We start from the raw sequence: 15,041 nt of genomic DNA on the forward strand, positions 1-15,041 counted from the left end.
ATAACATTTTTATCCTTAGGTCTAGGCACAAGTTCCCAAGTGTTGTTATTTTCAATCTAATCTAACTCTTCTTCCATGGCTCTTATCCAATTATCATCTTTGCAGGCTTCAGCAACATCTTTAGGTTCAACTTTACAAATCAAACATACTTCTTCTGCAACAACTAACCTTCTTCTAGTCATCACACCTTTATTCTTATCATCAATAATTTGATTCTCAGAATGATTCAATTTAACATACCTCAGAGTCTTCTATTTGTTTTTATCCTTAGGTTCCTTCACATCATCACCAGCAGCAACAACATCTGGATTAACAGTCTCTACCGAATTATTCTGCTTAAGCTCTTTAGGCTAAATAGGAGCTAAGACAACATGTTGACCATCATCATAAGCTCTGATCTCCTTCCCTAGGTTCTCATCCACCTTCACATTTGCACTTTCAACTATCTTTCTCAGTCTCTTATTATAGCACCGGTAGGCTTTTCTCTTTGTAGAATATCCCAAAAAGATACCTTCATCACTTCTAGCATCAAACTTGAAAATATCTTCATCTCTCTTGATATAATATTTGCTACCAAAAAACTTTTAAATATTTCACAATAGGAATATGACCAAGCCAAATCTCATAAGGGGTCTTATCGGTATTACCTTTTATATGAACTCTATTTAATGTATAGACTGCAGTGCTAATAGCTTCTCTCTAGTAGACCTTCTGAACATTTCCTTCAATCAACATAGTTTTTTGCAATATCCAAAACAGTACGATTCTTCCTCTCAACAACTCCATTCTGCTATGGTGTTCTAGGAGCAAATAGATGTATTCTGATTCCATGCATCTCACATAATGAATTGAACTCACCAGAACATAATTCTCCACCTCTATCAGATCTCAGACACTTCAACTTCAATCTGGACTCAGTTTCAACTTTAGCGTTGAATATCTTGAATTTCTCAAATGCTTCTGATTTTTCCTTCAAAAAGATAACCCACATCATCCTGGAATAATCATCAATTAGCAACATAAAGTATCTATCACCCTACACACTTCTAACATTTGTAGGTCCACATAGGTCAGTATGCACAAGATCTAGCAATCCATCAGATGTATCCCGTTTACTCTTGAAATAAATCCTTGTTTGCTTACCCAACTGACATTCTTTACATGTCAGATTAACAAGTTTAACAATCTTAGGAAGATCTCTAATAGCTTGTGTAGAACTGGTCTTAATCAATGAATCGGAGTTTACATGACACATTCTTCTATACCACAACCAAATCTCATCTATATTTGCAATCAAACAACTTTTCTCACCAGCATTCAAATGAAAAATGTTACCTTCAGTCTTAGTCCCAGATGCAATCTCTATACTGAAGGCATTCAAGATCTTGCATTTACCATCCTTGAATTGTAGATCATAACCCTTATCAACCATCTATCCTACACTCAAAATATTATTCTCCAAACCTTCAACATACAAGACATCATCAATGTTATGCTTACCATCAAAAGAAATAGAACCTCTCCCACGGATCACACAGGCTTTGTCATCTCCAAATCTAACTATTCCACCATCATACCTTTCCATGTTTACAAATTTTCCTTTATCACCAGTCATATGATGTGAACAACCAATGTCAATCACCCAATCACCCTTTTCTTCTACCTTAGTAGCCAAATCTCTCTCCTCAACAAAACAACTAGTGGAATCAATAGGTATAGGTCTATCTTCTTTAATGACAATAAACACAACTTCATCTCCTTCTGATTCATCATCTGTAGCACCTTCATCTGCAACAAAATTAACAATTATTTTGGTTCCTAGACTTCCAGTTAGACTTGTAAGGCTTATCATACTTGTCATGCTTCTCATATCTATCATTCCTATCATGCTTATCAAACTTATCATGTATGTCATACTTAGCCATTCTCTCTGGGCATCTAGAAGAAAAATGTCCTATCTTATTACAAGAAAAATATTTCAAGGGCAACTTTCCATCATACTTACCGGCACCTTTAGGCAATCTCCAAGCAATCAATGATTCAAGCTCATCAAGCTCTCTTTCTTGCTCTACTATTTCTCTTCTTTTTCTTTCATAACTAGATATCTTGCACTCATTATGATTAAATTTCTGCTTACCATATACAAATGTTGATGCTCTAAATGCAATCTCAGACATTCCATGTGATTCTCCAAATTCGCTCAGCTCGAATGCAACAAGTTTTCCAACCAACATATCTCTTGTTATTGTAGTCACACTCCGGATCTCATCAATAGCAGCAACCTTATGTTTTAAGCAGGAGGAAAAGATGTCAGCACCTTAGCAACAATCTCATCTTCCTCAATATTTCCACTGGCACACCTGATACCAAGGACAGGTTCATTCACCTTAGCCATATATGAATGTATGTTCTCATCATCTCCCATCTTCAATGTCGCATACTTTCCTTTCAAACTCTCCAACTTAGCAACTTTCACTTGACTATCACCTTCATACAAGATCTCAAGCTTCTCATAGATCTCATGTGTGGTTTGAAGTCCCATAACATTTATCATTTCAAAATTAGTCAGGGTACTAAGTAATGCTTCCTTCACTCTGATGTTATATTCTGCTTCATTAACCTCATTAGGAGTGGATGGTCCATTTTGTGGAACAACATAGACATTCTTAGTGATCTTCCAGTAATCCTCTCCAAGACATTTCAAGTGCACCTCTATCTGGCTCTTCCATATAGTATAGTTACTTCCATCAAACCTTGGACTGTCCTTCTTGAAAATAATACCTTGAGTTGTCATCCTGGATCTCCTCAAGCGATTAAGCTTCTACTGGAGGATCTAGCTCTGATACCAATTGTTAGCAACAATCAAGAAGGAATACTGAGAGGGGGGGTGAATCAATCTTCACCGGATCTCAAAATTAAACTTCAAGACATAAATTATTGCAATAAACAGATAAGCAAATTAACAGTACAACACACAACACCAAGATTTTTGACTTGGAAAACCCGGTTAAGGGAAAAACCATGGTGGGAACCTACCCACAGTAAGATGATACTCTGCATTAGTATGTGAAAATATTACAGTGGGGAAGATATTTGCCCAGAAGGCTACAACCCTTAGGGAAGTCTCACCGACTTTCAATATGATTCAGACTACAATCTGGAAGAAATGAACTGCAATGATAGCATCTACAAATCACTAGTACATTCGGGTCAAAATTTCAACGGCAAATCATCGTAATTCCGACACAATTTTGTCGCACTACTGACAAAAAAAGCCATCAAAAACTTTGTGTCGAAAGTTCCGACTATCCTTGTGGTCGTTGCAATTCCGACATCACCTCCAACCTTTCCGACGACTGCCATGGATGCTCATACCCCGAAAGAATACTGTCGCAATCTCGACCTATCGTTGGAATTCCGACGATAGGCCGATTTTTCAAAAAAAAAAAATTTATAGAAAAAGATTGACATTGGTATCTCTCTTCTATCTCTCTTCTCTATCCCTCTCTACTATCTCTCTTCTCTCTCCCCTCTCTAGGTCTCTTTCTCCATCCCTCTCTTCTTCTCTCCCTCTCTACTTCTCTTTCTCTACCCTCTCCAGGTCATTATCTCTTCCTCCCACCCTCTCTCTCTCTCTCTCACCTCTATAGGTCTCACCTTCCATTCCTCCATCATTACCCATGTTGTCAAGTTGCAAGATATTTCCCAAAGTACTTGGTTGCTAGGGTTGATTTGCTTAAGTGTTGGAGTCGGAGTTAGATGAGACCTGCATGATTAAGCTGTATTAAGTGATCAAGTCACCAAGATCTCAATTGTAAACATGACTAGGTTCTAGGGTTTTAGGGTATAGCATAGGTCAAGATTGAGGTATGGTGGTCAATAATTACCTTCCAATGACAAAAGACATCCAAATGATGAAGAATGAAGGCGATGAACTCATAGAAGTTTGGAGGAGATAATTTGACTAAGTTAAAATTTTGTTTAAGTAATGGTCATGATACTAGCTTGCTCATCAAGAGCAATTTGTGCGAATGAACCCTAGAAATGTGCCCATGCTAGAGAAGCAAGAATTCCAATAAAACCTAAGGCAATGCTAGTAAGGGGTCAAAATTAAAGAATTAGGGTACAAAAAACAAAATTTGGCTAAGTCGAGATGTTGCTCAAGGATGACCTAAATCATGGAGTGTAAATCAATCATGAAACATGAGAATGGATAGGTCTTGACCCAAGCAACGTAAGTCCCCCTTGTGATTCCAACAGATATAACATCACAATCATTGAGTCTATCTGCAATATAAAGTCAAGACCTGACTATTGGAATCTTGGAGTCATCCCATTTGATCACGTAGTTTAGCACTTGGGAGGATTTTGTTCAAGAGAGGATAGAACACTTAGTATTTTATTTTGTGTTGCATAGTGCATAAAAAATACATCAACAGAAACCATTGAAAGGTTTGGTTAAAGCCTTCGAATCACAATCTCTACGAGAAGCTATCAAGAGTGCCCAGAATTTGGAAACTTTAGTATCCAAGAACATAATTCATAAGGCACCACTTTTAGAGCAACCAAAGAAGCCTATCAATGTAATATTTTATTTACCTTGGATATGTTTTATCCTAAGTGTGATATTTCACTATTAAAAAGCTTAATTAGGTAATATTTTTACATAGGTAGAATAAGACAATGAGTTGCACATTCTCCTTCTTTGATTGAGATTCTACTTTTTCCTTGTCACAAATTTGGAAACTTGGATAAGAAATTTCTTTTTTTGGTTTTCTACCTCTTCATGATCCTCATGGATTTGGAATCTTTGAAGCTATATATTGTAGGTTTTTCCTCGATTAACATATCAAATGAAACTATTTTGAGCTTTCATATCTTAACATACCAAGGGCTTAAGTTTGGGGACGACAAGGGGATGACGAAGGGGGCGGGGTGGGATGCAAATATATATACAACGTAAAAAATTAATTATAAAAGGATGTGTATAGAATAAGTATAACAACTGTAAATAAAACTTTGCCACACTATGTAAATTTTACAATAAACATTAAAAATATGTCAATGATTACATTGAAATTTGAACATTAACAATGGTGGTAGAGTTTTTGAACTTTGGGAACAAACTAAGAATAAGTATAAGAATTGCAGATGAAACTTTGGCATACTAAGTGTTTAAACTAGTCAACATAAAAAAAATGGAAACAATTGCATTAACAATAAGAATGGTGGTGTAGCGTCCTAAAATTGTGACACTTGCAATTTCGACCGCATTTGGGTCCTCACGATGGCGACGCAACACTAAACCTGAATGGAGACCCCGAAACTTGCTCATGACACCAAAAACTGCATTTTTCCAGCACCCTGGCCTGATCCTCCTTGCACCCTGTTGTCCCGGGAGGTGGGACCAGAGCGCCCAGCGCCCTGGTCCCTGGCCCTATTTTGGGCCTGGTCTCCTATGGGACTTCGGGCCTTTTTGTTTGCAAATTGGAAAATAACATTTCCTGGTCGGCCTAAGGTCGGGAAAATCAGTCTTTTAACCCTAATTGGCAAGTATATAAACTACTTTTCCTCTCTCATTTGGGGGGGAGAAAAAAAAAAAGGTGAAAACGATATTCAAACATTCAAGCATTCAAACATTCAAGCATTCCTTCAAGCAATTGATCATTTTAAGTCTCCATTCAAGGCTAAGTGTTGCATTCAAGACAAGGATTCAACCATTGAAGAGGAGATCACTTATAACACATTACATGCTACAACATACAACATACAACAAACAACAACATATATACCTTCGCATATAAGGATACAAACATCCTTACAACAAGGTATTAGTACTTGTTTTACATTACATTTACAGCATTTCTCATTTCTTGGTTAATTCCAAAACCGGGGTTTGACCTAAGGGCAAACCCCTAATCCCTAACCCCCCAATCGTCTTCGCTTTTCTGCGTGTAGGTTGCAGGTACGCGGCTAAAATTGAAGATCTGGAATCCTTGTGCAGAGACGAACAGATCCCCCTTCGTTTCATGGATTTTTTGGAGGACTGTGTGCACGCCGGGCGCCATCGTCCCGTCAACTTTTGCTCAAATTTGCAGGACAGCGCCGTCTCGACATTTTACTGCTAATTCTAGGTCCGCAGCTTCATCCTATATCCCTAACTCAGTTTATAAGCGAATCTTTCTGACTTTCTATGCATTCCTAGTTCAATCTTTCCATCTACATTCTTTACAAAAGAGGGTATCCTTGCTATCACAACCCTTGAAACTCATATAGAATCCAATCTTGCATTGCGCGGGATTGGATCTTGTGGGTTTCAACCCCTCTTTTGAATGTAAAGTCCCTCCTAAGTGAAAACCATCAACCCTAGTGACTCTCCCTTCTCCCTCCTCGGAGTTGGGGAGGGGAGAACGACTAGGGTTCAATTTTTCCGCTTTACATTTTGGTGAACCCGACGTGAATCTATCATTGCTTCCTCTTGCATTGCATTTGTTAGATCTAGATCTAGATTTAGTGTGTTTTCATTTCATTTTCATTAAAAGGAAAAAGAAAAAGAAAAAGTGTGTTTCTTTGCATTGGGTGTTTAAGTTTTGTGTAATCTGTTCAAAATGTCAGATTTTTATTTGCAAAATGTTCATGCTTTCGATGATTATTATGAGTATAGCCAAGACGAATTAGATGAAGCTTTAGATGAGTTTTTTAACCCTAAGGATGCCAAACCTTCATTTTACCAAAAACTCATAAACCTTGTTACTATGCCATTTCGTTGTGATGAGAAAGATAAGTTGAATGAGTCCTCTCAAGGGTACATTCCTATCAACTCTTCCACTAAATCTAGTAACATGGTTGTTTTCACCAATCCCCTCTATGAGGAGATGTCTCCTTTTGAATCAAAAGATAAACCTTTCAATAGATATGATCATGCTTTGTTGGATGATGCTCTTGATGACTTTGTGGCTTTATCGAAATCTTTAAACAAGAACAAAACTTCTAAATTAGTTAACATGATAAACTTGAATGAGCATAAAAAGCCTCTCTTTGAAGTCCAAGGAGCTTATCCTTCTCCCACCTTTCAAGTTTCTAAGTCACCTCTCCTTACTGTCCAAGGAGGGTATGATCATGATTCCTTTCGTACTCCGAATAAACCATTCATCGCTATGCAAGGAAGAAAACCTATAAGTCCTTATAATTATGCCAAGCAAATAACTAGAGAGAGTTATCATGCAGTTGCCCATACTTATCATACCAGAAATAATAGGCAGCCTAGTCCTCCTCCTGTTATCCCAGTTTCCCTTCTGAATCCTCAACCGGTTCTTCCACAAGCTCCATATATTTCACAAGTTCTTGGAAAGGAATATGATCTCATAGAACAACTTAAAGCTACCCCTGCTAAGATATCCCTTTGGGATTTGATTCAAACTTCTTCCGCTCATCATGGAATGTTACAAGATGCCTTGAAAGATTTGAATGTTCCTCCACCGAATACATCTAGTAATATAGCATCTTTGGTTAACTCTGTGATGAATCCTAAAGCTCAAATTGTGTTTACCCAAGATGAGTTGCCTACTAGTGAAATCCAACATCAATATGATCCCTTGATGATTGTGGTTATCATGAAAGACATTGCTATAAGGCGAACACTAGTAGATAATGGCTCTGGTCTTAATGTGTGTAGCATTAATCTTTTGCATAAGATGAATGTGGATACATCCTTAATTGAACCGGACTCTCATCCTATTCGAGGCTTTGATAATGTGGCTAAAACTTCATTAGGTACTATCACCTTACCCATCATAGTGGGGCCTGTTACTTTGCCTACACCTATCCATGTTATGTCGGGAAATCTAACGTACAACTTGCTACTGGGGAGACCTTGGATTCACAGTATGCAAGCTGTCCCTTCTACATTGCATAGACAAGTTAAATTTATTTATAACAATAAGACATATACCTTGATAGGTGATACTAATTTTCAAGCTTGTTTGCAAACATCCACTTCTAAGGGGGGTTCTTCTAAGCCATCCTCATCTAGTGATGAATCTTTAAATAAGATACCTATCGGTGAATCCTCGCTCTCCGATGATCAAAATTCTTTGGATGAGTCTGGAGCTCTTGGAGAAGGTTCTTCTCGACTTGAAACTACACATAAGAAGGATTTTGATCCTGGGAAGATCCTCGAAGACGACGATTGGGGATCCCTTGATTTTAATCCTACCTTTGTGGGTGAATATAAGGTTCCTTCTAGAGAAATTAAAGTTGAAAAGAAAGAAGAAACTAAAAATCAATCAACCTTACCTGAATCTATGAGTAATAATTTTGTGGCCGCCTCTCAAACTTCTTCTCCTCACATCTCTAATTATGAAGAGTTTGATTCTTTGTCTTATGAAAAACCATCTTCTCTTCCTGAAATGGCTGATCGTTATGGTCGTGGTTTTCGCATTTTTGCTAAGCATGGGTATCATGGAAAAGGTTGTGGTGCTCATGAACAAGGGATAAGAGTTCCTCTAGAGACTAATTTTCACAATTATGCCTTTGGACTTGGCTTTAATCCCTGCAAACGTACTAAAGCTTCTAAAAGACCATGCATTAGTGTTAATGCTATCTCTACATCTTTATCAATACAACATCCTGAGTATATTGATGGGGATCCTTCGTGTGCCTGTGCTTTGGATGTCTTCCCTACCGACGATGCTTTAGCTGAGTTCTTGGGAGCCTATGACACTCTTCCTCGTTATCATCACAATAGGGGACTCCCTTATTGTTTGAACACTGAAGCCTATTTTGGAAAAGAGATTGATAATGACGAGATTGTGAAAGAATTCCCTCAGTTAAAGGATACTCCTCAACAAAGTAATCTTCTCATAAGTGACACCACTGATGTTAAGATGGATCCTTGCAATAAAGAGAAAGTCATTAAAATTGGGAAATGTTTGGATGAAGAGGAACAGAAACAATATGAAGAACTATTGCATGAATTCCCTGAGATCTTTGCTTGGGCATATTCTGACATGCCTGGTATAGATCCTAAGATCGTTACTCATAATATTGTCTTAGTTCCTGATGCTAAGCCCGTGAAACAAAAGATTCAAAAAATGAATCCTAAGGTGGCTCTGCTTGTTAAGGCTGAGATTGAAAAATTATTGGAGGCTGGATTTATCCGCCCTATTGACTATTCCCCATGGATTTCAAATATTGTCGCTGTGGCTAAACCAGACAACAAAATAAGAATGTGTACCGACTTTCGGGATCTAAATAAGGCTTCTTTAAAAGATGATTTCCCTCTTCCAAACATTGACATGATAGTTGATTCTACGGCAGGACATGCCTTGTTATCCTTCATGGATGGTTTTTCAGGCTACAATCAAATTTTTATTAACCCTCAAGATCAATTCAAAACTGCTTTCACCACTCCTTGGGGTATGTTTTGTTGGATAATGATGCCTTTTGGACTTAAAAACGCCGGTGCAACTTATCAACGAGCGATGACCCTTATCTTTCATGATTATATGCATAAGATTTTAGAGGATTATGTTGATGATATTTTGGCCAAATCCTTTCTTCGCATGGATCATGTTAAAATCCTTCGTCAAATCTTTGAAAGAATTCGTAAATATCACATGCGCTTGAATCCCCGCAAATGTGTTTTTGGTGTGGATAGTGGAAAACTATTAGGGTTCATAGTTTCGCATCGTGGGATTGAGGTGGATACTAAGAAAATAGATGCTATTGTCAACATGCCACCTCCTAGAAATTTGTCTCAACTTAAAAGCTTACAAGGAAAGATTCAAGCTATTCGTAGGTTTGTGTCTCAGCTTGCAGATCATACCTTTCCTTTTACTCAACTTCTTAAAAAGGATATCACTTTTCAATGGAATGAGGATTGTCAGCAAGCATTTGAAGATTTAAAAGTGTATTTGGCTAGTCCGCCTATTCTTCAACTTGCCGAACCTTCTAAACCCTTCCTTCTGTATACAGCTGCTTCCTCTCATGCTCTCGTAGCATTGTTGGCACAACATGATAAAGATGGTAAGGAATGCCCGGTTTATTACATAAGTCGTACCTTACTCGATTATGAGACCCGATATTCTGCGATAGAAAGACAATGCTTGGCCTTGGTATTTGCGACTCAGAAATTGAGACATTATCTTTTAAATTCAGAAGTCCATGTCATGGTAAAGTTTGATCCTTTGAAGCATCTTTTCTCTAAAACTGATTTATCAGGACGTCTAGCTAAGTGGGTTATGATGTTAACTGAATTTGACCTTAAATTTGTTTCACAAAGAGCAATTAAAGGACAAGCGTTGACCGATCACTTAGTTGAGGCCCCTTCACCTTTTTCCTTCCCTAACCCTGAGTCCTTTCCTGACGACTTCATTCTTTCTATAGAGAAAGATGAAACTTGGGAGTTATACTTTGATGGCTCTAAGTGTCGTACGGGATCGGGGGCAGGTGTTGTTCTAATTTCTCCTACAAAGAAACCCATTCCCTTATCCTATCGTCTAAATTTCCTGTGTACCAATAACATTGCTGAGTATGAGGCTCTTATAGCGGGAATAAAAGCAGCCTTAGCTCTGAACATAAAACACATACATATCTATGGAGATTCGCAATTGATTATAAGACAAGTAACAGGAATATATCAAGCAAAACAAGACAAATTATCACAATATAAAGATCTTGCCATCTCTTTATTACAGAAATTTGATTCTTATACCATGGAACCTGTTCCTCGAAAAGATAATCGACATGCGGATGCAATGGCATGTGTGGCTTCTCTTGTATCTTTAGAGGACCCTGTGGTTGATCTTAAATTTGTTATTCACAACCTTATTTCTCCAGCTATTGTAGACGATTCTAGCTTGGTAACATGTTGTGATTTTATAGACTCAGATGAATGGTACTCGCATATCGTAAGATATTTCACCGATGGTATCTTTCCTGATCCCATTAATAGGAACACTAGGGCAAGAATCCGCAAGTTGTCTGCTAGGTATATCATTCTTTCTAATGTCCTTTACCGAAGGGGTTATGATGGTCTTCTCCTTCGTTGTCTTAACAAGTCGGAAATCCCTGTTGCTCTTGAAGAGGCACATTCAGGTGCCTGTGGGGGGCATTTTGGGGGCAAATCCTTAGTTCATAGATTGCTTCGTATGGGATACTATTGGCAAACTATGCAGAAGGATTCCTTTTCATTTGTTAAAAAATGTCATCAATGTCAACAACACAATAATCTGATTCATGCTCCTGCCCAAGAACTTCGTTCTCAAGTAGCTTCTTGGCCTTTCTCCGCATGGGGTTTGGATCTCATCGGAAAAATCTCTCCTCCTTCATCTCAAGGACACACCTTCATTATAACCGCAACAGATTACTTTACGAAGTGGGTAGAAGCTATTCCCCTTCGCTCTACTACTGCTGAAGTGATTTGTCAATTTTTTCTAGAAAACATCATTTCTCGATTCGGGATACCTTCTACTATAATCTCAGATAATGGGACATCATTTAAGAACAAGGACGTGAAGAAATTCCTTGAGAAGTATCATATCAAACATTGATTTTCTACACCATACTATCCTCAGTCAAATGGTCAAGCCGAATCATCCAATAAGATAATTGAACAAATTCTTCGCAAAACCGTGAATAAGCATGGTAAGGATTGGAGTAACCAGCTAATCTATGCTCTTTGGGCTTACTGAACGAGTGTACGAATTGCCACAGGAACTACTCCTTATAATCTTGTTTATGGTGCTGACGCTATTATGCCTTTAGAGCTAGAGATTCCATCACTTAGGGTTTCTCTCAAAGGTATAGTAGATGATGACTCTTATAGAGAACAACGACTTCAACAGCTTGAGATGCTTGATGAATAGCGTATAAACGCTCTTGAGCATATTCAAGCGTATCACAAAACTCTACAACGAAGCTATAATGATAAGGTTATTCAACGTTCCTTCTCAGTAGGTGACTTAGTCCTCTATGAAAATCAGCGCAATGTGAATGCCTTACCTGCAGAAAAGGGAAAATTCAGTCCTAATTGGCTTGGACCATACATCATTATTGAGGATTATGGATCAGGTGCTTACAAAATAGCGGATGTAGATGGTACGCCTCTTAAAGAACCTATAAATGCTATGCACTTGCGTAGATATTATGCTTAATTCTTCATTCCTTATTTATCTTCTTTTCAATTCTTCAAACAGTGGATAATATGTTAGTGTCTCTTAATTAAAGCAAAATAGAATTAAATGCTATGATGTTTTGCTTCGTTCTTGACAAGTGTGTTTCTTTACTTCATGGTTTGTCTTGAATTCATTTATGTAAATTGTGAAAGATTTACATTCCATTATGCTAACATATTATACAGTGTCTTTATGTGTTAAGTAGAATCGTATCATGTTGTGTTTAAGTTTGGAATTAAATCACATTAGTTATATGATTCTTAGACTTAATGCATATGTCTTCCTTATCATCAATGTAGTACTTGATTAAATATTTAATTAAGTCACACATGTATCAATTTAATCATGGAGCATTGAGAAATCAATCACATGGAAATTAAATTCTGAATATACATGTACATTTACCAGATGTATTAGATTTAATCAAAACAAAATATACATTGTTTTAAGCATTAAAGATAACACATTTGAGACAAAAGAGAAGCATGTATATATACATATATATATATGTGTGGATCGTATACAAATATAGGTCACTGTATATCCAAAATGTGACCTCTCTTTTACATCATAAAATCATCTCCTATCCCTAGGGCTAGTGGCTGGAGAATGTCGACTGGACGTCCCTCCTGATCTGGCCGTGAAGGTGGACCCATGGGTGTGTAGCGCGATACAGATCGTGAGTGACTCCGAGAGGAACTCCTGCGATCCCTATCCATAAGGATCGCGCGATAGGTAGTAGCCTCGGCCTGAGCCACTGCTAGATCTCGTCGCGCCTGTTGGAGGTCCTCTGATAGGACTCTCTCTCTCCCTCCATATATCTACCTGTACTCGGAATGGGGAAAACAAGTCCTCATGCTGACCCGCGTTCCCCTGAGGCCTATAGGCAATCTGTGAGGAACTGGGGATCTGTGCTATCATGGAAATATCTGTCATTGCCTGCTGAATCAGGGAACCCCATTCCTGCACATTAGCTGTGGTAGTAGAACAGATTTTTGTTAGTACCATTCTATATCATCAAAACATTAATCAAAACATTAATCAATCAATATAAAACTACTATACCTGGATCTCCCTCACGCCAGTAGGGATCATGATATGGTAGCATCTGTGCCTGGGCACCACTAGGCTTCCCTCGCTCGAATAATCTGTGCACGATGGGTGTGGGCTGGACGGTACTAGGGACAGGTCTCCGTATCGCCTCATGTTCCCCCTGTTGGGGAATAAGAGGTGGATCTAGTGCTATGGTATCATCTCCTGAATGGTGGGGAGCTGCATCCGACTCCTCCTCATCATCTCTATCCTCCTCCTCATCATCCTCCTCGTCATCCTCATCCTCGTCCTCATCCACATCATCACCTGCATCCTCCTCATCCTCCTCTCTATCTGTATCCTCCTCCTCCTCCTCCTCGTCACTGGGTTGATCGCCTGTAGGTGGATCAGGATCTCCCGCCTCCTCATGACCCTCTCCCTCCTCTGGCTCCTCTGACCTGGATCCCTGGTCCTCGTCTTGGTCTCCATGTCTCCATGGGCCTGGATAGCCTGTCGGATGATCTGGTGGAAAGATAGGACCTGGATATGATCTCATAAACCATGAGACGTACCTGCGCTGTGCTCCAGGCTCTGCAGAGTAGTCAGTGACTACATCCTGATCAGATCCCTCTAAGTCTGTAGTCTCGATGTCATCTATCATCGGTCTCGCTACTGCTCTAGGTCTGGGAAGGACCCGCGAGTGTCGAGTATAGATGGGCACATCGGCTGGAACACACTGCTCTAGCCTGAACTGCCTCCGTACTCGGTCGAAGTAGAAAGGGACTATGATGTGTGCATATCGTCCCCGCAGTAGGCGGTTCCTCTGTAGGCATGCTAACTGTCTCTCCATCCCATCCCATCTGTGCATCCGTAGGTAAGGTCTCCACACTGTCACCTCGGCTGTCAGTCTGTCAAAAATCACTCTCCAATATAATAAATCTCAAAATCTCCACTCGCTGGTAAATGGATAAGCGAACACCCTAGGTCGCTCGCTCGCTATACTTAGCGGAAAGCCGACGGGCCTGGTGCATGTGAAGTGCTCTAAAATCCACACCTGCAGAAGTGTGCATGTCATCAAACTGAACCCCTGTCCAAATACGTACTCCTCAAGGTCGTGATAGAGATGTGCAAGCATACTCCGACCCCAAGCATACACTCTCATGTGTCTCTCCATCACTCTGATACACCATATGAGACCCCCATGCATGTGCGTCCCTTGCCCATTAGGGCAGACGGCTAGTGCTATGATGGCTATCATAAGGCGTCTCAAAAGGGGTACCTCCCCTGTAGGATGTAAGAGCCAGCTGACCATGATGCGACCTCTCGTCTCGCTCGGCATGACTCTCCCTATGCAATACACCTGCTCTCTCTGATGATCCTCCGCTGACCGATCAGTCGCGTATGTAACAGTCGCTCCTCTGATAGGCAGACAAAGTATACGGTACACATCCTCGAGTGTAACCGTCAGCTCCCCTACTGGAAGATGAAATGTGCATGTATCAGGATCCCATCGCTCCATCAATGCCACCAGCATCGCAGGATGGAACCGAATGGCTGGCATGAGGATCACATACCATAATCCTACTATCGACAATGTGTCTCTCTCTGATTGAGTAAGCCACAGAATCTGATCTCGTAAACTGCAAAGAATATGTCCCGCTGTATGCTCTCTCATGTACGGAAGGCCCTGCAACACAAAAACATAACCGTAATCAGTACTCAATCATCAAAATCGCTAATGCAAACTGTCGAACATCGTGTGCTAGTCCTGAAACCCCTCGCCAAGCCCTGATTGGGGACCATAGTGTCCTGTCAGGGACCATGGCGCCCTGT

Source organism: Cryptomeria japonica, chromosome 6, assembly GCF_030272615.1.
Source record: "Cryptomeria japonica chromosome 6, Sugi_1.0, whole genome shotgun sequence".
Classification (NCBI taxonomy): domain Eukaryota; kingdom Viridiplantae; phylum Streptophyta; class Pinopsida; order Cupressales; family Cupressaceae; genus Cryptomeria; species Cryptomeria japonica.